Genomic DNA, 22,554 nt, shown 5'->3' with positions numbered 1-22,554 from the left:
TAGTTCTGAAACAGTCTTAAATTTAATGGAAATTTTTCCCAAAATTAATTAGGACTCTCCAGGTAAACATACCCATTTCTTTTTGAAATTTTAGGAGAGAAGAATATTTAAGATTGTTTTTTTGAAATTAGAAACAGTGAAGTAATAGGACCTAGTAGAACCTGATGAACCTAGTATAAGTACCTCAGAAGAGAACCATGGCTATAGACATTAACAGAATGTCATTAAAGGTTTTCTCAGTTTCCTTCTTTGTCTGTGTAGTAAGGGAACTTAGGTACAAAATTCTAATCCTTAGAAAAAAATCCAACATTACAAAAATCTGACAACTAAATTTACTTCTAATAGCCCTCATACATAGCACAATGATTCTAGTTTCAGCATTGTGGATTTCTTTCCCTTTATGATTATATCGATTTATATAAAATCACAAAAAAAACTCAAAGCACCAAATAAATCACAAAATAAAATTTCCCAAGTGCATATTACATTCAAACATAAGAACCAAGAAGACTGCCCTGTAAATGTGTCTTACCCACTCTGGTCGGGCAGACCCCTGGCTGGCTGCTGTGTTTCGTGCCTGGTTCTGCAGCCGCCAGCCACGTATTCTGAGAGGACCAAGGGCAGAGTGCAAACCATGACAGAGCAAAATCAGAAGGAAAAGAGACTGCCATCCATTCTCTCACAGTTTTAGCTTTCGGTTTATAATTTGTAGAAGAATGTCCAGTTTGAGAATGGAACCAGCTAAATGAGACCTTATGTCTGTAGAGCTGCAGTTGCCCACAAGAGAGTGACTGTATCGTCAATCAATGTAAGAGAACAAATTATCTTATTTGAGTGAGGGCAGCAAACCAGGGAATTCCCACAGTCTGGCCTGTTACTGAGACATATAATATCACCACAAGTGATGTTTCCAGTGCCCGACATGCTGTGAACACCCCACTGAACAAAAGACTGTCATCACCAAGTAATATATTTAGAGTATGTTTGATGGAATCTGAGTGAAAAAGAAGTATCTGATTATGCTGTTCTGATTATTCTAAATTTCAAAGCATAGTTGTTTCACCAGGGAGGGGGAAAACACACACACAATAACCCTAAGATCGAATTACTCAATAACTTAGATAACAGGAGGACATGCCAAGCAGAACTAGGCCCGAGTGCCTTGGCTCGGAGATCATGTTCATTCTTCTCATATTCAGTTCTTAACTTAGTAATGAGTCATATACTATAAGTTCATTTGGCCTGCATTATCCTATAATAACAATATTTATAGTGGTGGTTGGTTTCCAGGATGGGTACAGAGGCCCACTTTATACAATAAAACATATGCTTAAAGTATAAATATTTACAGATTTATTTTTGTTTTTCACAATAAAATTATATAGAAATGCTTTAAAATATTTCTCCACAGGTTGGTGCTTGAAGAAAAGTACACCTCAATTAGAAGGGGAGTTAGAAAATGAAAGTTTCATGTAGGTTTTTAAGTGGATTCATGGGAATTTTTAAGTTCCTTAAAGATTAACAGCATTCATATAATATAGGTCTGATTCTACTTTAACACTGTTAACCTTTCTGTTTTCTCAGTTCAGGGCATATTCCACAGACCCACACTTGTGTTATCAGCCATGGCAGCATAGTAGAGGAAAAGAGTAGGAGAGAGGAATGACCATTTTTCCAAAAAACTGAGCATGCAATGAGAGATATATAAGAAGGGGTAAAGTGGTCAAAGTGGTATATTTACAAACAAGGGAAAACTTACCAAGATGGAATTACCTTTATTGTGGTAGAAGTGAAAATATAGGAAACTCACTGTAGAGTCAGATCTTTTCAGGCAAAGAAGTAGATAGTGGGGAAGACGTGCTCAATTAAACAAAGTGTGTGCAAAGCAACAGGACCAGGTAGGCCGAAACATTCACTAGTGCAGACAAAGGAAGGAAATGGAAACAAGAACCGGAAATGGAAACAAGAACCGGAACTGGAGAAAAGCTGCATCAGCATAATGAGTATCATCAGGGTGGTTTCAATCCAGCCAGAAGGACAAACTAGCTGAAAACACAAATTCTACTCAATTATTAAGTTCTAATGAAGAGCCATATACTGTGTTCATTTCTTCACATGAGGTATTGTACTTATTCCTCACAAGAACCTCAAGTGGATATTATGATCATCAAGGTTGGTACAGTAATATTATTATCCCAATTTTGCAGGTGAGAAAAGTATGACATAGGGAGGTTAAATAATTTGTCTAAGGTTATTCGGTGGGTGAGTGGGAGATTTGATAGTCAGACCTGGGAAGTTTGATATTGAGGAACTCACATTTTATGCAAACATCCCCAAAGATGATTAAATGGTCTAAACCTAGGACAAGAAGGTTTAGGGGCAATACTATCCACAGCCCAGATTGGGTTCTGCTGAGGTTTACTTGTGGCCCCTGCTGTCATCGATAACCTCTATTTCCAACTGCTTGGACTTCCCCTATCCCTTGGAGGTACCAGGTAACACGTATCAGATCAAATAGTTCCCCTTCCTAGCCACTAGGTGGTGGTTAGTACTGTCAACTTGAAAGAGTATTTCCTGATATGAATAAGGTGATAAAGGACAAAAAATGTGCAGTTTTCAGTGGTCACAGTAAGAATTCATTTTGTATTGTAAAGTGGTAAATTGCCAGTGGTGAGATGGGCAATTGTCATTGAAAAAGAAAAAAAAATGTAGAAAGGACAGATTTTCTCATTTCTAAACTTTTCCTGAGTATCTATTGAGGCAGACAGTAAGAACACAAAGATAAGCTCAACAGTGAAGCATGAGATATACAAACACATAATGGTAGTTCTGTATCAATGTGGTAATCGGCTACATAGAGATATAGATTGTAGAGATATGAAATGGAAGAGAAATGCCCTCAAATGAGGTGGACGCATGTGTGTGTGTGTGTGTGTGTGTGTATGGTCATCTACATGCATAGTCAAGGAAAGATTATAAAGGTTTAGGTATGGATGCACTAAAACCTAGATAAAGACTTTGTCAGTTAGGATATAGGATGCAGTAGCATGTATAGAACAAAGTTGGGCTGCATCAAAAATACCTATATTATCAGAATATAAATTACAGTTTTTTTATTTTTAGTGACAATAACTCAAATTATAATAAGTTATATCTTATCGTTCCATCAGTATTGAACTATGTGTTTGAAGAGTTTGTCTACCAATGCTTATTTAAATAATAAGTAATTCCTCGTTTTATATGAATTGAAAACATCAAACTTCTAGAAGTTCTGGTGAGATGATGTACTCAGCATTATTATACCCACTCAACAACAAATAAAATACAGCAAATTATATGAACATAAGTTGAAATAATTGTTTTCTGTTATTTTTATCAAGGACATCAATGTGGAAAACAATTTAGAATTTCAAGCTGAATAAGATCAATTTTCTCATTTGTCATTTTTGTGTTGTGGAAAGCCTGCATTTGGGGAGGTAAGCTCTATGGTATCAGATACACTTTTGTTCTTGGCATGCCAGCGAGTGTTCAGATTGATATCATATTTGTAGCTCAAGAAAACACCAGGGTTGATAGTATCACTATGTTGGCCAAAGTGAGTAGAAGCCTTTGAGTTTCCTCTGGGACCAACAGCATCAGAATGAACCCATGCACAGTTAGCCCACCTCCCAGAGGACCACTGGGAGTAGTTGGAGTGAGACTGAGCCAGTCCTAATGTTTGGAAGCCCTCAGTCGGTGTTCTATGATGTCTGGAAAAGTTGGGCTGTGCACATGGCATAAGGGTACACACACACTATGGACATAGACTTGGACCCTCTTGCTAGACATGCTAAAAGAATGACACTAAAATGTATATTTTTAAGATTGGCCATCTAATACATAAAACTATGCAGAGCAAGAGCAATAGAAATTCCTTTAATTATTAACTTAAACTATGTGTTGCAAGGAAGAAAATTTAAATTTTTATTCTACTTCTATCAACGTGTATGTCTGCAACCCTGAGAAAGCTTGAGTGCAAGTCCCTCACTAAGAAGCATACTACTTACTGTATATAACAAAAACAGGATCTCTTCACTTTATACCATAAGGATAGTCATAATTACACGATGATTAAATGCCTACTTATGTATATGAAAATTAACCAATCACTCTGATGATTACTCAGAATTTATTTAAAAAATCACACCTTGATTATGCAAATTGAACATGTTTGAGATTAAGAAAAAATCTGTAATTTGAAAGCTAAAAGAACCTAAAGAGCAACTCAATGATATTTTCATTGTGCCAAGGTTGACCTGGAATTTAATTAGTGGTGAAGATGGAAAGAGTTTAGTTATTTACATAATAAAAATAAAAGAATTTACATTTCTGTCAACAGAATAATGCATGAAAAGATGGAGTCTTAGCAATACAGACATTTTCTTCTCAATGGGCTAAACACAGGTGGAGTCATATATTTTTTTAAAAATGTCTAGGTCATTTTTATGTTACCTGCTGTGCTAATATCTTATCATCACTATCCTTACTTTCCTACCATTGCCACCAAATTGTCAGTAAAATATTGTAAGACAACACTTTTACCTGCATAGAGTTTTGAAGAAATCTTTGCATCAAGAGTGACAGAGAAAAGTGATAACCCCTGAGCGAAATAAGAAGTGCACCTCAGATGAAATGTGGGCTCAGGGAGAAGATGAGAATTTTTTCCAAATTCAGACTTTAAAGGAAAACAAAAACTTGTATTGATTTATGATGCTAGTTTTTATTACTTATGAGTTTCAAGAGTACTTCTAAGAAATTAATGAAATAAATGATCTAGAACCACGATACTTCTAAATTACCTAGCATAAGTAACTAAGAAGACAACTTTCACACCCTGGGTCATATACAAATACCACAAGAAAAAATAATGTCCTCTATAGATGAGCTCACAATAAAAAGTTACCAACCAAATGAGGAAAAAAATTACTATTAAGACATATAACAGCAGAATTAGGCGTATAGAGATTTTCAGTACAGAATTACAGGTTAAGAATTTTAAAGTAAGTATGTTTACATTCATATCAGCACACACACACAAGTATAAGATATTACAGAAAAATAAGAAGCTTTGAAAAATAACCAAATAAAATTCTTAGAAAAACAATATAATTTTTAGAAGACTAATTGAAGGAAAGGTAGGTGCAATAAAAAGGAAAATCTCTTAACATAGATCTCTGGAATCATCCAGAATGCAGGAGACAGACAAAAAAAAAGATTAAAAACATAGAAGATACATTAAGGTACCTGAGGGATGGTGACAAGAGTCCACATTTGTTATGGAGTGTAATAGAGCCAGTGTATGAAGACTTTCTCAGAAGTGCTGAAAGTCATAAACACTTTTATATTAAAAACAACCTGTTGAGTCCCAAGCAGGATTTATGAAAATAAATCCATACATATAAATTTTATAATGAACTACTGAATCACCAGTGAATACAAGAAAATCTTAAAAACAAACACCAAAATTATATTGTTCACAGAACATAAGTAGACTTTTTGAGAAAAAGACCCCAGTATGTACCTTTATTTAAAAATAGGTTCAATGCAGATATTATTAGTTAAATATGAGGTCATATTAGAATGGGGTGGATTTCATAATCTGATATGACTAGTGTCCTTAGGAAATGGTGAAATTTAGAGACAGACAGACAGTGAAGAATGATGATGGGAAAAGGCTTAGGTAGAAGATGGGCATTTCTAAGCCAAGGAAAGAAACTTGAATCAGATCCTCCCCTCATAGACCTCAGAAGGAACCAATCCTGATCACACTTTGATTTTGCATTTCTGGCTTCCAGAACTGTCTAGCAATAAATCTCCACTGTTTAAGTCGCCCAGTCTGTGGTACTTTGCTAACACCAGCTTAGCACCTTAGTATGCTACACAGCAACAACATAATAGTTTCACAATACTGAAAAAGAGTAATAACTTTTGATGAAAATTATATACCCAGTTCTTATTCACAGGTAATGGCAATAGGAAGATAGTTTAATTTTTTTCTATTCATAGAATGTTGTAAAAATTTCTGAAAAGTTTTATCTCAGGAAGAAGAAAATTGAATTCAGAAGGAAGAAATTGAATACATACATGATATACAATTAGGTTTTCAAACATGTAGATAAATTTAAGCAATCATTTGCTCAATAAAACAAAGGTCATGATGACTTTTAAATGATTATAATGCCATTAAAATAAAAACAGTATGTATATTTGGAAAAGAACAATTAAAGCATAATAAATTTCTTATATTGTTTGAGAGGGATGCAGAAATGAAAAAAGAAACCTAGGAAAGAGAAGATGCAACAATAGAAGAATATTAAATATGAGACGATAGAACTCATATTTAAGAGAAAAATATCAGAGATGAATTTGAAAAGAATGCTAGAAGAAAAACAGAGAGATTATTATAGAAGTAAGAAACCAAACACATTTAAGTAGAAATTAGAGAAATAGAAAATTACTAGAAAAAGTATGATAAGTTAGGATATGTTGGATATGTTATCCAACATATGCATAATTGGAATTTTTGAAGAAGAAAAATAATGGAAAATAACAAAAATATAAAGATATAATTGGCAACCATCAAAATGCTCTCCATATCCATGATTCTGTCTCTGATGGTTGCCAGATGGGAAGGGGGTTTTGGAGAATGGGTGAAGGAACGAGGGGATTAAGAAATACAAACAGGTAGTTACAGAATAGCCATAGGGATGTAAAGTACAGTATAGGAAATGGAGTAGCCAAAGAACTTATATGTGTGACCCATGGACATGAACAAAGGTGTGGGGATTGCCTGAGGGAGTGGTGGGTGCTGGTGGAGGGGGGCAAAGGGAGAAAAATTGAGACAACAGTCATAGCAACATCAATAAAATATAATTTAAAAATATATAATTTCTTTTAAAAATCTACATATTGAAGTACTACCATGTTTGCCTGGGAATATTCGTCCTGAAGAGTTGACATTAAGATATATTTTAGTAAAACTTCAATTTTAACTATAAAGGGAAAAATGCAAATAGTCATAGAACTAGATAAAATCACTTATAATATGTGTTTTGGGGTGGTGAGGGGTTGATGTTATTCTTAATTAGTTTCACTACTGTGAGTTTCCTGAACTTCATTCCTTCATTCATAGCAAGTATAAACTCCTCCAGACAAAATGCAAGAACAAACATGACAAGCTACTTCAAACTACCTAAAGTTGCTGAAAAGTAAAGAAAAGTCAATTTGTGGAGGAAGATATCCTATATGTCTCCAGCAGAATGAGTGAAAGGAGGTAGAGGGAGAAAGAAAGGAAGGGGAACACTGAATATGGTGGATTCGTAGGCTCATTTTTTACTCTGAACGATGTGAATTACATTTGGGAGATTTGGTCAATGGTGTCAAACAATCTGAACATTTTGAAACATCAAAAGCAATTTGCTGCACCATTATCCAGGCAGACAACCAAGATAGGGTTTCAAACTTTAGTGAGAATCAACCATGACAATGCTGGTAGGTGACACAATATAAAGGTTGAAATTTGATTATTGGGAATGTCATCTATGACCTTGACAGCGAGATAAATGTACAGTAATGGAGATGAATGCTCAAGAGAGAATGAGAGAGAATCCTGAAGACAGTCCCATCTTTGGATTTTCTAGTTAATAAAAGCTTCCTTTTTAATGAAGCTATTTTGAATTGAGTTTTGTCTTGTGATAGCAAAAGAGGCCCAATTAATTTTTTAAAAAGGCATAGGATGATTGCTAGTGTAACAGTTACACACAATATGTTATGCTCATAGAAAATAGTTTTCACAGGAGTACAACACTGACAAACCTCTGCTTACAGAAATAATTGATTTTTTAATCAAAATCCTTTATCTTGATTATTAGTACCACTATCAAGAGCTATGTCCTTAGATATTTGAGTAATGTGTTCCTAATATAGATCTTGTTAATGCTATGTTATAAATCTCTCAGATTGGTCACAATCTTTTCTGTGTTTTAGCTCAGTAATATCATGTGGTTTAGATTTTTAAATTCTGTGTGTATTAAGCTAATCGCTGGTCTGAAATAAACATAAATTTGTTTTTGCTTTTTATATATCGCAGTGATATCTCTGCTAACATCTGTCAAGAAAGTTTCTATGGAAACTGAGCATAATCTATCAAATTATACATACAAATTTAACATATTTTCCATATCCTTTCTAGTTGAAGTTTTGTGCATATGTTCTGTCTTATACTACTCTGTATTTCAATGTCTTAATTTTCTTTTTAATAAAAGCAGAAGTTATTTGATATGTTAACATTGTATTGTCATACAGAGGGAATTTCTTTAAGCTTTTAAAAATACTTTGGCAGGAGTGGTGGGGAGAAAATGCAGACAACTGTAATTGAACAGCAATAAAGTAATTAAAAAACAAAACAAAAAACAAAAGCAAACTTCAAAAAAATACTTTGGCAGTACTATTTTAGAAAATAGAGTATATCGAAAAAGACAGGCAAAGCAAATTGTACTCTTAGAGCACACTTTTGCATCTGGTACTTAGAAAAAACAACTTTTGAGTATTACAAATTCAAAATTATCTAGAAAATATTTGAATTGTTAAGAAGATTATGTCATTTAGAAAGGGATTGCAAGTAGTTGAATAAGCAAGATGATTTCTAACCTTTAAATTTTTATGCAAAATACTATGTCGTGACATAGGAATCATGGCAACAACCTTTGATATTTCTATTTAAAACAATAAGCAAGTAGAACACAGTAAAAAAACTAGATTCATGGAGCATCATTTAAAATTATTTAATTGGATACATAAGTAATTTAACCCAAGATATTTACTGGTCACTGAATTGAGCTGTTTACCGATCAGGTGTTAACATCGCAGATAGGTCATAGCACAGGTCAAAACTGTCATGTAGCAGGTCATTTCAATGTTCTAGGTCTTCTTGGAAGATGAGACACTGATGCTGGGTGGTGGTCTGGATTGGATTACCCTTGTGGTGACTTACAAAGCATCCCACATCGACTGCTAACTGTATTGTTTGTGCAGCATATTTAAAATTAGCAATATAGCAATTTTGCTTCACAAATATTAAATCACAATTGTTTAAATGCCAACTTCTGATTTTAAGGGAAAAAGTCTATCCCTTTACATTGCAACCAAATTTTAGGTTAAACTCCTGGATGCTTTAGTTTATTTTAACTGAGTTGTTTCATATCTATTTTTTATTTTTGCCAAAGACTTATTTCCTGTTCTATAAGGCTAAAAACATTGTCTTCTATGCATTCATATGCCACACATAGGGCAATAAATGATGCTTTAACACTGTATTTAAAATATCCCTATAACCACTGTGTGATAGATAGAATCCTAAAATGGCCCCCAAATTCTGTCTCACTGGTATACACAGACTCTATAACTTTCTTACCTGGAAAGTAGACAGTAACACTAGTGGTATTCAGCCAGAAAGATAGCAAAGAGGAACTAGACAATGAGTTTAATAAACTGGGAAGCATAAGCCTGCTTGTTAGCCAGGAAGCTACAGCTACACACTCCAGAAAACCAACATTTCTCCCTTTCCCCCTCCAGTACCAGATTGGGGGTGGGAATAGGAGTAGGCAGGCACAGGTGCAATAGAAGTCAAAATGGTGCAGGGGGAGGTGCTTGATCAGAGAGGCCTGTCAGCCTAGCCTGGGGAAAGAAGGGAATGGTTGTGAAGAGGACCCATCCAAAGCCCACAGAAGCTTAGGAAGTTAACTGGTCATTTTGAAAAAGCATCTGATCAGCCCCAATCCCAAACTAATATAATCCCAGAGGAACAAAGAAATGCTCTCTGGCTCTCTCTCTCTTTCTCTCCATCTCTTTCTCTCTTGCTCATGACCTGCTTTTACATGGTGCACTCTCTTGTTCTCTCTATGGCGATGTGGCCTTAGCAGTCACATGGCCCATGACGGTGCAACTCTACACACAGGCTCCAATAAGAAGCCTGGAATGAACCACAGCTAGAACCACATGCTAAGCTAACTTTGATATGGAGCAGAAACTCTGGGCAGTGACCTTCATCCTGGTCCTACTGAAGACAAGACTGGACATTTTCCATGGTGAGACAGATGGAAATGAGACATTGGGAAGTCAGGAGGGCAGCTCCCTTAATTGTGCATTATCAATAAACCATTCCACAAGGTCACATCCTCACATGCGGTCTCAGGAAATTCTTTTCCTTTAGACACCATGAGCCCCACTTCCACTGGTAACAAATGGCATTCCACCAGTAACAACAGGACCTGTGAATATACTGGACTATGGCTTCCTTGATCATGTTGTGCTGTATAAGACTCTGCCTTAATAGCCTGGAGGGAAGTTCTCCTGCTGGTTTTAAAGAAGCAGCTGCCAAATTATGACAGGGTCAAATGGCTAGGGCCTGAGGATTACTCTAGAAGCTGCAAGAAACTGAATTCTGCTAACTCTCTGAAATGAGCTTGGAAGAGGACCCTGAGCCCAGATAGGGATGCAGCCTATGTCAGTATCTTGGTGGTCCATGTTAAACCCTGAGGAGAGAACCCAGATGCAATGTGCCTGGCCTTCTGACCTACAGACACTGTGAGATGTTGTGTCAAGGTAGTAAGTGTGGTAATTGGTTATGCAGTAATAGGAAACTAATAAATACAATCTCACTTTCTTTTCTATATTCCTTTCCCTTCTCTTCTGCCATTGTAGTAACGGCAGTAGCAGAGGGCCTTACATGATTAATCTCAAAGTAAGCTATCAAGATGGTAATTATAACATGGCAAACCTAAGCTGGCTTTCTGTGTGTTAGGTGACATTCTGTAAGTGCTATTTTCCTGTGTCATTTCTATATTTATACTTGTGTGTTTTCTTAGTTCAGGCATATGTCTTTAAAAATTCCTGGAAGAGGTCCTTGTTCCCAAGAATTTGTAATGAAAATGAAACATTCTTCATAAATGACTGATATTATAAAATGAACTATTTGTATTAATTAAACATTTTCCCAATGGATTTGAATATTTTCTAGACCATGTTTTATCATGTTCATTTCTGAAATTGGGATGCAGTGCCTTAAACTAATACAGAAAGAATCTTGCTTCTCGAAGGCAGAGGACTGAGTTGTTTTGTAGCTCTTATTACCTGCACCTGTGTGGACTTAGCCTTGTGGGTGTTTTATATTTATACAATTGTTAGTTCATTTGAATTATTTGCACCAGGGTCAAATAAGCTCTTGCTTTATAAATGAAATATGTATCCTCAATTTTTGTGTGATCGCTAGAATCACACTGCTGATAGGCCTGCGGGCTGCTGCTAACTTTGCCATAATCAGAGAAGTGGTTGGTCAGGTGAATGCCATGTGAACTTCAGGTTTAAGGACACACCACTGGAGCTGTGATCCAGGCGTCAGGAAACTGCCGTGGATGCCTCCACTGCAGGTGCTTTTGAAGTCAGCAACTGGGCGCCAGAGTGATGCTGTTTCTGTTCTTATGTACTGACAGCAGGAGGCAAAACAAAAAGTTGTCCCCTACCTCGCTTGCACCTTCCCAATCTCAAGGTATGGGGTAGGCATTTTTTGGTGTAATCTAATTTATATCTACACCCCAAATCACCAGTTAACTCTGGAAATGTGGTTTTTAGCTTTCCAGGCTCTGTAGTATAAAAAGACTTCTAGACAATAGAATGAACATTGTTAATGTTTACCATATATATAACATATCCATGAGACTTCAAACAGGTATATATTTGAATGCAAATACTGTATTTTTAATGTTAAACAACTGAATGTGAAAAATCACAGTATTAGACCATGAATCAATAAAGCTAGTATCAATTTTATATATGCACACACATGCACATGCACACAAATAAAACAAACTCAACTACTGTAATTAAAAATTATCCTATGGAATTCTTGGATTGAATATGAAATTGAATCTGCAGGAGCCCTGTAAAATAATGAGATAAAATATCTCATAGCATTTTTAGTATGAGGCCAAAGATATAGAGAATCAAATACACAGCATCAAATGCTTTTATTCTTAAAAGGCCTTTCTGATGTTGTTGAACCAGCCACTCCTAATAACTGCCTGCAAATTAAAAATAAGAATATAGATTTTATATATCAAAATTTCAGTTTTAAGAAATTGTAATTCTCAGGGTCATCAAGGGTAGAGCGACCATGTACATTCTCAGACGAATTATAAATTGCTACAAAATCTTTGAAGGGTAATTTGGCAGTATGTATCAAAAGTCTTTAAAAAATATAAACTCTGATGCATTTTCATTTTGGAAATTTTATCCTAGGAAATTAATCTGAAATATACACAGAACATAGACTAGCTTATTTAGTACAGCATTATTTGGCAAAATTGTCCAATATTAGTGGAAGATTAGATAAAATATGTTACAACTTTAAGAATATTTAATGACTTGGGTAAATGTTCATTACATATTATTTGGAAAAGAAAATTTTACCAAAGAATAACATGTACAACATGCTCTAAATATCTATATAGATATATCTATGTGTAGAAAATTATATTGGAAAGTTAAATACAAATATGTGAAAAGTTTTTTTTATAGTGCCTGATAAATCAGTCAGTATAGGTTACAGTACAATTTGGAAATAAACAATACCAAAATCCCAGTGGCTTAATATATAACAGTTTATTTATTTGCTCTCTCAAGTTCTGCTGAGGGTATAGGCAGCGTTCCAGGGCAGCTGTCTTCCATGTGGAAGCGCAGAACCCCAAGTGAATTTTGTCACGTGGCACTTCCAGAGCAAGTCCTCCCATGGCTGCTGCGGCAGGACTACCGCCCTACAGGTAGTTTTCTCCCTTGAATTTATAGTTCACCTGTAAATAAGTGTAAGCCATGCAAAGCCTACGTATCTCAATCTAGAATCCAACACTACACTCACTCGGAATGGTTAAGTATTTCAAATCACTTTAATGCCTGAAAAGTAGTTCCCAATTCATTTCATTGTTGACAATAATATTCTGGCTAATCTTAAATGCATCATTTACTCCACTACAATCTCAATTACCCTAGCTAAAATGAGAAAGAAATGTTTATATCAAAGCCTTGATGATAATTCTGGACTATCTCATCAATAAAGAACAGTGAACTGGGATGTAATACACACAGCTTACATTTGTCTTTTAGACTTCTTTGGAAACAGTTCTGCTTTCTCTTTTAGATAATGCTCGTAAATGTTAAACACAATGGACTATGGGGTGATTTTACAGACAGAAATCATGTTGTTTATTCAACAGGACCTGCCTTTATTTTTCCCAGTGTTTGCCATTATTTTGGCTTTGCTGTTCTCGTAACTTTTGCCAGAGATTTTATGGCCTCTAATTTTTCAGCAGTTTGTATTGCCCAACATGGACAGGGCAGGGCAATATTTCAGTCATGCTCTTCGTCTTGTGGATAACCTTATGTTAGTTAGCCTTCCGCATTCCGGGTCATGGCTTATTCTGGTCTGAAATAAAATTGATTTTCCTTTTAAAGAAGGGTACTTACTTCTATAGTGAAACTTTAGGACGGAATAATGCCCTTTTGTTAGAACTGGATTTAACAGCAACCTGGCACCATAGTGAGAGGACCACTGTAGTTGGTACATAAGCATAATAGATAATAGAAAATTCACTGGCAGATTGCAACATCCCAAATTATTGGATGTGCATTAGGGACAAATCTTAAATCTCTTCTTTCAGGGTTTTTCCATCTCTGAGGTGAGAATGATGTGGTGCAGCAAGACACTGATAATTAAAATGCTCAGGTACAGATACTATGAATAAGTGAGTGATTCAGAATGGGTGACATGGAATAAATGATAGAAAAAGAAAGACAAAATTCTTTGCAAGGAAAATTGTATACAGTATTAAGTATATAAGATATATATAATATCTCGACTCCTTCTGCATGTGTTTATAATCAAATCCAAATTTTCCTATTTCACATACAAAATGAAGTAGGGAATTTGGCTGGGAAGGGAATTTCAATTGGCTTTGACAGGTTGGAGTAATTTTCAACATGGCTTTGAGATAGTGGTTTTGCTTGGCTAATACATATTTTTCAATTTTGTCAATTGAGACAGAAACCCCAAACATTAGAGAAGTGTTTGAATACTGACTTCTTCTGTGCCAGGAAGGCACATTGACTTTGGTACAATGGTAAGATCATGAATTTTGCTAAATGCAATTACAAACACATGTTTTATTGCAAAGCAGGCAATGAAGAACAAATTAAAAATAAACAACACAGAAATGGGTTTCACTTAGAAACACTGAATAACACCAAAGGTGTTTGTAAAAATTATTAAATTTGTGCAACTATTACAACTACTTTTTACATTGACAAAATATTTAAAAGCCAAACTGGGTGTGCTATTTTTGTTTTTTAGTAATTGGATCAAGGAGATTGAGTCATGAAAGCTAGTATATTATAAATTCAGCCCAGAGATTATTAGTAAAGAAATTTTAAATACATAAAAAACTACTTTCAGAATGATTGAAATTTTAATTTAATGACGAAAACAGTATTTTCTGAAATTTTGGTCAGATCAGAATAGTATGGATACTGGAGAACACCATTCTCCAATTACATCTAAAAACAAAAACAAACCATAATTACAATGTGATTTCCAAACTAATTATAAATAGAATAATTCTGAATTGGAAAACAGGCAGTATTTTAAAATGTATTTTATTAATGGAATTATATTTTATTCTCCATTCATCATTTTCATCACCTCTTTCTTTTAAACAGTCTAGAGATGTCCCATTATGCTAAAATATGAGACCATGATGTATGGAATCATTATTCAAGATCTGCCTGTGTGCAAAACAGTGTATCTTTTGTTCCTGATTTCGTATATCAAGTGGTCTAGCTTTCTAATCTTTCAATTTGCTAAGAATATTTTCTACCATTATAGCAACAGTACCTCTACAGAATTATTCCTGTGAGACTAACTGGTGGTGAAACTCCAAATCCAGAACCCTAGGGACATGCCAGCACTCTTTTACTCAACTTATAAACAATAGGAAGAATTTAGTTTATTTATTCTTTCATTTGCTCAATTTATATCTTCCTTTGAGGTGCATACGCTTGCCTATGCTGCTCTGACATTTCTCTGGGTAACATAGTCTGTCTTAAATCACAAGTTCCTATAGGACAGCGACCATGCTTATTTAATTTGCTTTTGACACATCCAACGCAATGCAATGAAAACATGCGGACTTAACACACGAGCCTGGATGATGATGGTGATTATAATAATTTATGTATTTTCTCCTGTGCTTCTCAGTGGGACTTAGTAGTTATTCACTTTTGCTGACAGCAAAATTCATATTTCTTCCAGCAAAACAACAACAACAAAAAAACAAAGACATAATACATAAAATTGAAATTTTAAAAATTGAATTTTAAAATTTTTTAAAATTTCATCCCACTTTTCTGGCTCTTTTCTATTTACCTGACAGGATTATACATGAGGCCAAATCTCTAAATTCTTTGCAATTTTTTCTTTGGATTTACAGCACAAGTCTGTTGATTATTTCATATCAGTCACTATTAATATAAGGCAAACATTAAAGAAATGGCAAATGGGCAGTTAAAAGAAAAATGCTACAGAGCAATGCTTGGCATTTCTCTTCCTACATTCTAATGTAATCCATCATGGCTAAGACTTTGCCAATCTGCTAGCTTCCCAGAGAATTATGAACATAATCTTTTTGTTGTTGTTTTCTGAGCCTTCCTCTTACCTCACAATCAAGTAACTTAATACTTTTTTTTATTGTTTGTTTCAAAGAGATCAACCACCCTTGACAAAGTAACTTACAGTCACCCTTCAATATAAATATGTAACTAAATAATAAACGCATTTGATAACAAGCCTTCACATTGGAAAATCACACCAATAGTTTTTATTAGTCATCATTTGTAGGCTCTACTATATTGTTTCATATGGCTTTCCCTAAGTTATATCAAAACAACTGAAGAAATTTAGGTGTTCCACAATGGGAAAAGTTTACAGAGAGATGATCCATCGACACAGTAGAATATTATATAGTCATTTAGAAGATAATTGTAAGGACCATATAAAATATGGAGTAATGTTAACAATGCTAAGTGAAAGAGTAGTCACAGAATTACAGAGATACACTTGTCTACAAAGATTGGGGTGGAAGGACAGAAACAGAAAGACTATCACAGAGCACAGAACTGTGAGCATAGACTTGGATCCAGGTTTCCTGAATTTGACTTCCAGATTTGGCACTCTTTAGTTGCCTTATCTTGAGCAAATTACAAAATCTATGTGCCTCAGTTTACTCATCTGACAAACAAGAATTGATGGCTGTGTCCACAGGCTGTTGTAAGGATTAAATGGTTAGAGTACATATGTTAAACACTGAGAACAATGCCTGGCACTTAGTCAAACTACACGTATTTATAAATTATTGAGAAAATGGTCATGTTATATTGGTGGGATTAAAGGATATTTTGTATTGTTTCTAGATAAAATGAATTAAAAAATTTCATCATCTGAATTAACTCTGTTTAAAAAGCCAAGAAATTACACAAATAATTGGGTAAAGACAATGATAATATAAAATACTTTTGGAATCTGAAAGAAATATAACCTAGTTATCTGAAAATTCAATCAACAGGTAGTTTTCTAAAAAGGTTTTAGATAGTCAAGAATTTACTAGTCTTAAATATTTTACTCTTTTTACAAACTGTCACCATATTCTCTAAATTTGTTATATCAATATGTATTTGGTCATCACAACCAAATTGGACATTTAGATTGCATGTCATATAATTTTTTTCATACAAATAGTGATAAAAAACCAAGTGTTATTGGATTTTGGTATTTTCTTTTCCACAGAAAAAGATTTTCTAGGTCAAAACTTGGCTTCTGCATGTCCATATGCACCTTTGCTGCATTCTTGAGTAATTTCTGTAACTCCCTCATCTTTCTTTTAGATTTTCCTTAGAATATCTCAGAAGAGACTTTGTAGGCATCCAAAATTATTTACAAGTCAGGTATAGAATTTCTTTATGGCTAATACAGTTTTGGAGGCTTTTGGCTGCCCTGACGCCTTTGTAGTTGCCAGGAAACTGCAGGTTAATGGTGGTCTCTCCACCTAAACAAGTCTCCAGAACTAAGTTCAGTTATCTCCACCAACATACCATAACATGGGCCTCTACTGAGTGCTTACGATACTTTCAATCTACTGCAGGCAAAAGGCGTTAGCCACAGAAATGGGTGAGTGCAGGGCAAAGACATCTATTTAGTGAGATAGGGAAGTCCTCTATTTGGCTGCTCTCCGTTAAGATATCTGTCTCTCTTCAGTTTGCCTGCAGAAAAACAGATTCACAATTATTTCTGGGAAGGAACAATGCCATCCTTAGCAAGCTAGTGGTGGGTGGAGTAGAACTGCCTTCCCTTTGCTTGCTTTTCTTTGGGTTAAATTACCCATAATAAGAGATGGAGGTATGGCCTTGGTAGTGACAGAAAGGCACAAGGAAAATAGCATGATCTTAGACTTGAGGGTTGGCATGTAATTCTGTGTATTTCAGCCTTATCTGCCAGCTAAGTAAGGGTTCCATGTTCATATTTGGAGCCAAAGTGAGCAGGTGATGGTAAATCATTATTTTGAGTGATGCTCTTGTATTTATATTTCACTTGGACTGTACTATTTCAGGAAAATATTAAGGACTTCAGGGCCCATTTCTCAATCTTAGAAACTCTCAGCTTAAGGGAAACATTTTATAAGTTTATAGAAGTTAATATTTTTCACTGATATAGCAGTGATACCTGCACCCAAGTCACACCAGACTTAGGATGATAGAAGTTGCACAGTAATTATATGGATCTGAGAAAACTGAGCAGCACCTGATGTCTATGACTGAGTTTGTGGCACCATGTTACTTATAATCACCTAGGAATATCTTTTCAAAAAGATTAATGGTCTAGATTATGAGGATCAAGTTCAATAGCAATGTCATTATAACATAGGTGATAATGGGCCAATATTTAAACACAGTTTCTTCTATCTTTTTGTTTACACATGTTCAGCTTTCACTCCATAGTGCCATTTGCTTACCTCAATCCACCAGGTTTCTCTAGACTCAAGATAAGGACTTTCATATAAAGTTGTGGTCAATGCTAAAACCAGGGAAGTGAGCAGAACTAAAAGCTGAGAGAAAAGTCTATGTGCCATCAGCCAATAAAGAAATTCTGAATGGATTATCAAAGTTAAAGTGCTAATTAGGTTTGTGGCTGGAATCTAAGAATAAGATTTGTAAGAATAAGAGCATTTGGGTTGAATTCCTGAAAACTGGGTATTTAATGCTCGGGACAGAAATTGTTAACAGCTGTGGTATAATGCTTGCTGAAGCAAGGTACTCAGGTGAGTCCTCCATATTTATAGGACTGTGGGAAGATAAAGCATCATGATTCTTTAATTCTAGACTATTTCTTCCAATTTCATAGATGTAAGTGTGTGTATGTGTGTGTGAGGGGTATGTTAATGGATTTGATGCATAAGAAAAAAAAATCTAGTTCTCCTTGAGGGCAAGCAGAATATACTTGATACTTGCATTAATATTTTTGTTATTTGAGCCCCACTGAGTACATTCATTTTTGTTATATTTAATGATGTTCTTCAGTTTCCAAACATGCTTTCTTCCAAATATAGCTCACTGGAAACATTGAAAAAACTCTGGAAAAAGTACTTACAATTTAGTCCCAAATCTAAGGGTATTAATTAGTAGCAGGTATTTTATTATGTTGTAATTAGTCTATCTAAAATAGGCTATTTGCCCTAGCTGTTGTGGCTCAGTGAATTGAGTGCTGGCCTGTGAACCAAAAGGTCGTTGGTTCGATTCCCAGTTAGGGCACATGCCTGGGTTGCAGGCCAGGTTTCCAGCAGGGGGTGTGCAAGAGACAACCACACATTGATGTTTCTCTCCCTCTCTTACTCCCTCTCTTCTCCTCTTTCTAAAACTAAATAAATAAAATATTTTAAAAAATAAAATAAAATGGATTCTTTATATTCATATATATAGACTTATTCACCTCTCTCCTTATAGAAGACAATAAGACCATAAGACTAGTAATATTAAAAATGGCTAATTAAATATTATGTCTTAAACTTAAAAAAAAGTGTTTTTTCTTACATTTTCCATCTCTTTGTTGATGTTTTCACTGTGTTCATACATTCTTCTCTCCAGGTCAGTGAGTACCTATATAACTCTTACTTTGAACTCTTTATCAGATAAATTATTCCCCTGTTTTATTAAGGTTATTTTCTGAGGTTTTATCATGTTATTTTATTTGGAACATTTTCCTGTATTTATTTATTTTGTTTAACTTCTATGTTGTTTTCTATACAGTAGATGAAGCAACTAACTCTCCCAAAAGCCCCTGTGTAGAAGATGAACTTTGTCATTCAACCCTGCCTCCGTTCTTTGTCATCTTTCAAACTTTTATGTTTTTCCAAGCCTATTATATTTTTAATAGCTTCCAGTATTTGAGTATGTGCCAAGACCTGTCAGTGTCCCTAAGAGGAAGATCTCCACAGTCCAGTTTAGGTTGTTTGGAAGCCAGATTCTCAGGCAGCAACTTTAAAAAGTGAGTAAATATGTACAGCCCTGTGAAACCACAAACACAAATCTTTCTGGCCAGGCAACTGGCCATATCTTTTAGGTGGCAGTCACAGAAATTAGGGTTCCAGATTGGTGTATAAGCTCTTTTCTGAGAGAAATCAGAGAGCTAGAGCAAAGCAAAGGGAGAGTGCCATGATAATATTCAGGGCCTATATTTCTTGAGAGCAAATCTGCAATTCACTAGGTGTGTATCAAAGCTTCAGAAACAAAGGGCTTTCCATAGAAAGACTGAGGGTGGGAGGGTTATGCCTCTCTGTGGTCTATGCAGTGCCCTGGGAATAACAGTCCACCAAGAATCATCTCTTTGACTGCCATAGTCTCATGGAACCCTAGAAAACAAATCCCCCTGGCAAAGCCAGAGGGCCATTCCTTGGGTGGCAGCTGTGAAAACTGGGACACAAGATGCAAATGCCAAGGCATCAGCAGTCTGTAAAGCTCACTTTCAGGAGATACCGTGGTGCAGCAGAGAGAGAATGCAAAGATAGCACCCACTCTCCTGTTTCTCTGGAAATGATTATAGTCAGCCCCTAGATGTGTTTAATTAGAAGTCTGCCCTTAGGCTATAGCTATGAAAATAAGCTAATGGGCTTCCTTTACAATAAGACTCAGCTCTTGCATCTATTGCCTCTTGCTGTGTGCTGGGGGTGGTGGCTGTTTAAGAAGTCTTTCTCTGTTGATTACAGTCCTGTGTGACCCACAAGCATAGGTCCCACTAGCTGCCAGATCCAGGCAATATAAAGGTGTCCCCTAGCAACAGCTGCAAAAATTGGGGCACCAGAAAGGGCATGAGCCTCTTTGTGGGTAACCCAAATTATTACAATTCTGTGGGATCAGGAATACAAGCTCTCCTGGCCTCCAGAGTCAGGCAGTCAAGAGGCATCCCTTGGGTGGCTGCTTCAAAGATCAGGATAAAACATGCTTCTAAAAGCTTGCTTGTAGGAGATATTGATACTCTGGAGCACAGCAAAAAAAGAGCAAGAAGATGGCACCCACCATTCTCTGTCCCCAGAGAGTGTTCCAGAAGATTCCTAGATGTATGTGATAAACTAGAAGCTTGCTTCTCAGGCTAACACTTAATATAAGCAAGTGAGCCTCTTTCACTTTAAGTCTGAATGCAATCAGCTGCCTCTGAACTGAGGCCTGAAGAGGGTAAGTCTGAGCATGTGGACCCTGTAAAGAATTATCTTCTAGATTGCTACAATCTAATGGTCCTTAGACAGAGCCCCACTGGTTTTCAAAGTCAGACATTTTAGGAGCTAAATTCTCAGGTGAAAGTCCTTAAAGTTGAGGTGTCCAATTTGGAGTTTGAAGTCTTTGCTCCTCAAAGAGACATTTTAGTGATTGAGTGGTGTCTGAGTTTTGGCTCACAATGAGGGGTATGGTTTATGATGAGATTGTGTCCCAGCCTCTCCTACCTACTTTGATGTGGTTTTCTTCTCATTTGTTTGATGTATACTCATTACTCAGCCAGTTATTTTTAAAAGAAAATTGCTTCATATGTAGCTGTAGATATAGTGTATTGCTGAAAGAAAGTAAGCTCAAAATTTTACTACATCACCATCTTGAACTGAAAGCAAATAGAAGTCACAGAGGTGAAGAGTAAAATAACAGAACTGAAAAATACTGTAGAGATGTTCAACAGCAGACTACATGAAGCAGAAGAAAGCATTGGTTAATTCAAAGACAAGGCAGTGAAACTCACTCAAAGTAGTAAAAAGAAAAAAGAAAGAAAGAAAGTGAAGATAGTTTGAGGGCTTGTGGGACAACATCAGAATAACTAACCTTTGCATTATAGAAGTCTCAGAAAAACAGTACAAGAAAAAAAATTTCAGAAATCTTGCTTGAAGATAAAGTGGCTAAAATTTTACCTAACCTGGAGAAGGAAATAGACATATAGACAAAGTAAGGCCAGAGAGTTCCAAAAAAGATGAATTGAAAGAGACCACACCAAGACATATTGTAATAAAAATAAAGTTAAAAACAAGGAGAGATTATTAAAAGCAGCAAGAGAAAAATAATTTGTTACATTCCAGGGAGCGCCCTCATAGACTTTCAGTAGCTTTTTTAGCAAAAACTTTGCAGGCCATAAGGAAATGGCATGATATATCCAAAGCACTGAAAGGAAAAAAAAATACAAACAAAAATATTCTGTCTGGCAAAGTTGTTGTTCAGAATTGCAGTATAAATAAAAAGATTTCCAGGCAAGCAAAGCTAAAGGAATTCATTATCACAAAACTGTCCTTACAAGAAATGTTAAAGGGTTAGAATTCATTCAATAAGCAATGTGCTACTGAAAAACCAATAGGTCAAAGAAATCAAAAGAGAAATAAAAAAAAATACCTTGAGAAAAATGAAAATGTAAATACTACATACCAAAATTTGTGGAATAAAGAAAGTTCATAATAATAAATATTTACCTCAGGATGCAACAAAAGCCTCAAAAATAAGCAACTGAATTTACCACCTCAAAGAACTAGACATAGGAAAACAAACAAAGCCCAAATTTAGTATAAGGGGGAAAAGTGGCAAAATTAGCAAAAATAAATAGAGACTAAAAATTAATAGAAAATATTGATGAAACTAAGAGCTAGTTCTTTGAAAAGATAAACAAAATTGACAAGCCCTTAACTAGATCTCACCAAAGGGGAAAAAAGAGGGCTCCAATAAATAAAATAAGAAGTGAAAGAGGCTGTGTGATGACTGATATCACAGAAACACAAAAAATAATAAGAGACTCTGATAAGCAATTACATGCCAACAATCTGGACAATCTAAAAGAAATGAAAAAATTTCTAGAAACACACAACCTACCAAAATTGAACCATGATAAAATAAAAAATATGA

The 22,554-nt window shown here is 35.3% G+C and overlaps 1 long non-coding RNA gene across 1 annotated transcript in view; it reads left to right on the top strand.

The window, feature by feature from the left end:
* The first annotated feature begins 9,880 nt into the window (after nt 1–9,880).
* LOC118499924 overlaps nt 9,881–22,554 on the top strand; it is an 88,159-nt gene continuing 75,485 nt past the window's right edge. The window contains exons 1-2 of the long non-coding RNA XR_004902462.1: nt 9,881–10,124; nt 12,718–12,854. This is a non-coding gene — a long non-coding RNA (uncharacterized LOC118499924). The remainder of the gene's footprint in view (nt 10,125–12,717; nt 12,855–22,554) is intronic.

This window comes from Phyllostomus discolor, chromosome 4 (assembly GCF_004126475.2).
Source record: "Phyllostomus discolor isolate MPI-MPIP mPhyDis1 chromosome 4, mPhyDis1.pri.v3, whole genome shotgun sequence".
NCBI classification, from domain to species: Eukaryota; Metazoa; Chordata; class Mammalia; order Chiroptera; family Phyllostomidae; genus Phyllostomus; species Phyllostomus discolor.
The sequence above is the reverse complement of the archived record's forward strand: the minus strand, read 5'-3'. Positions and strand labels throughout refer to the sequence as shown.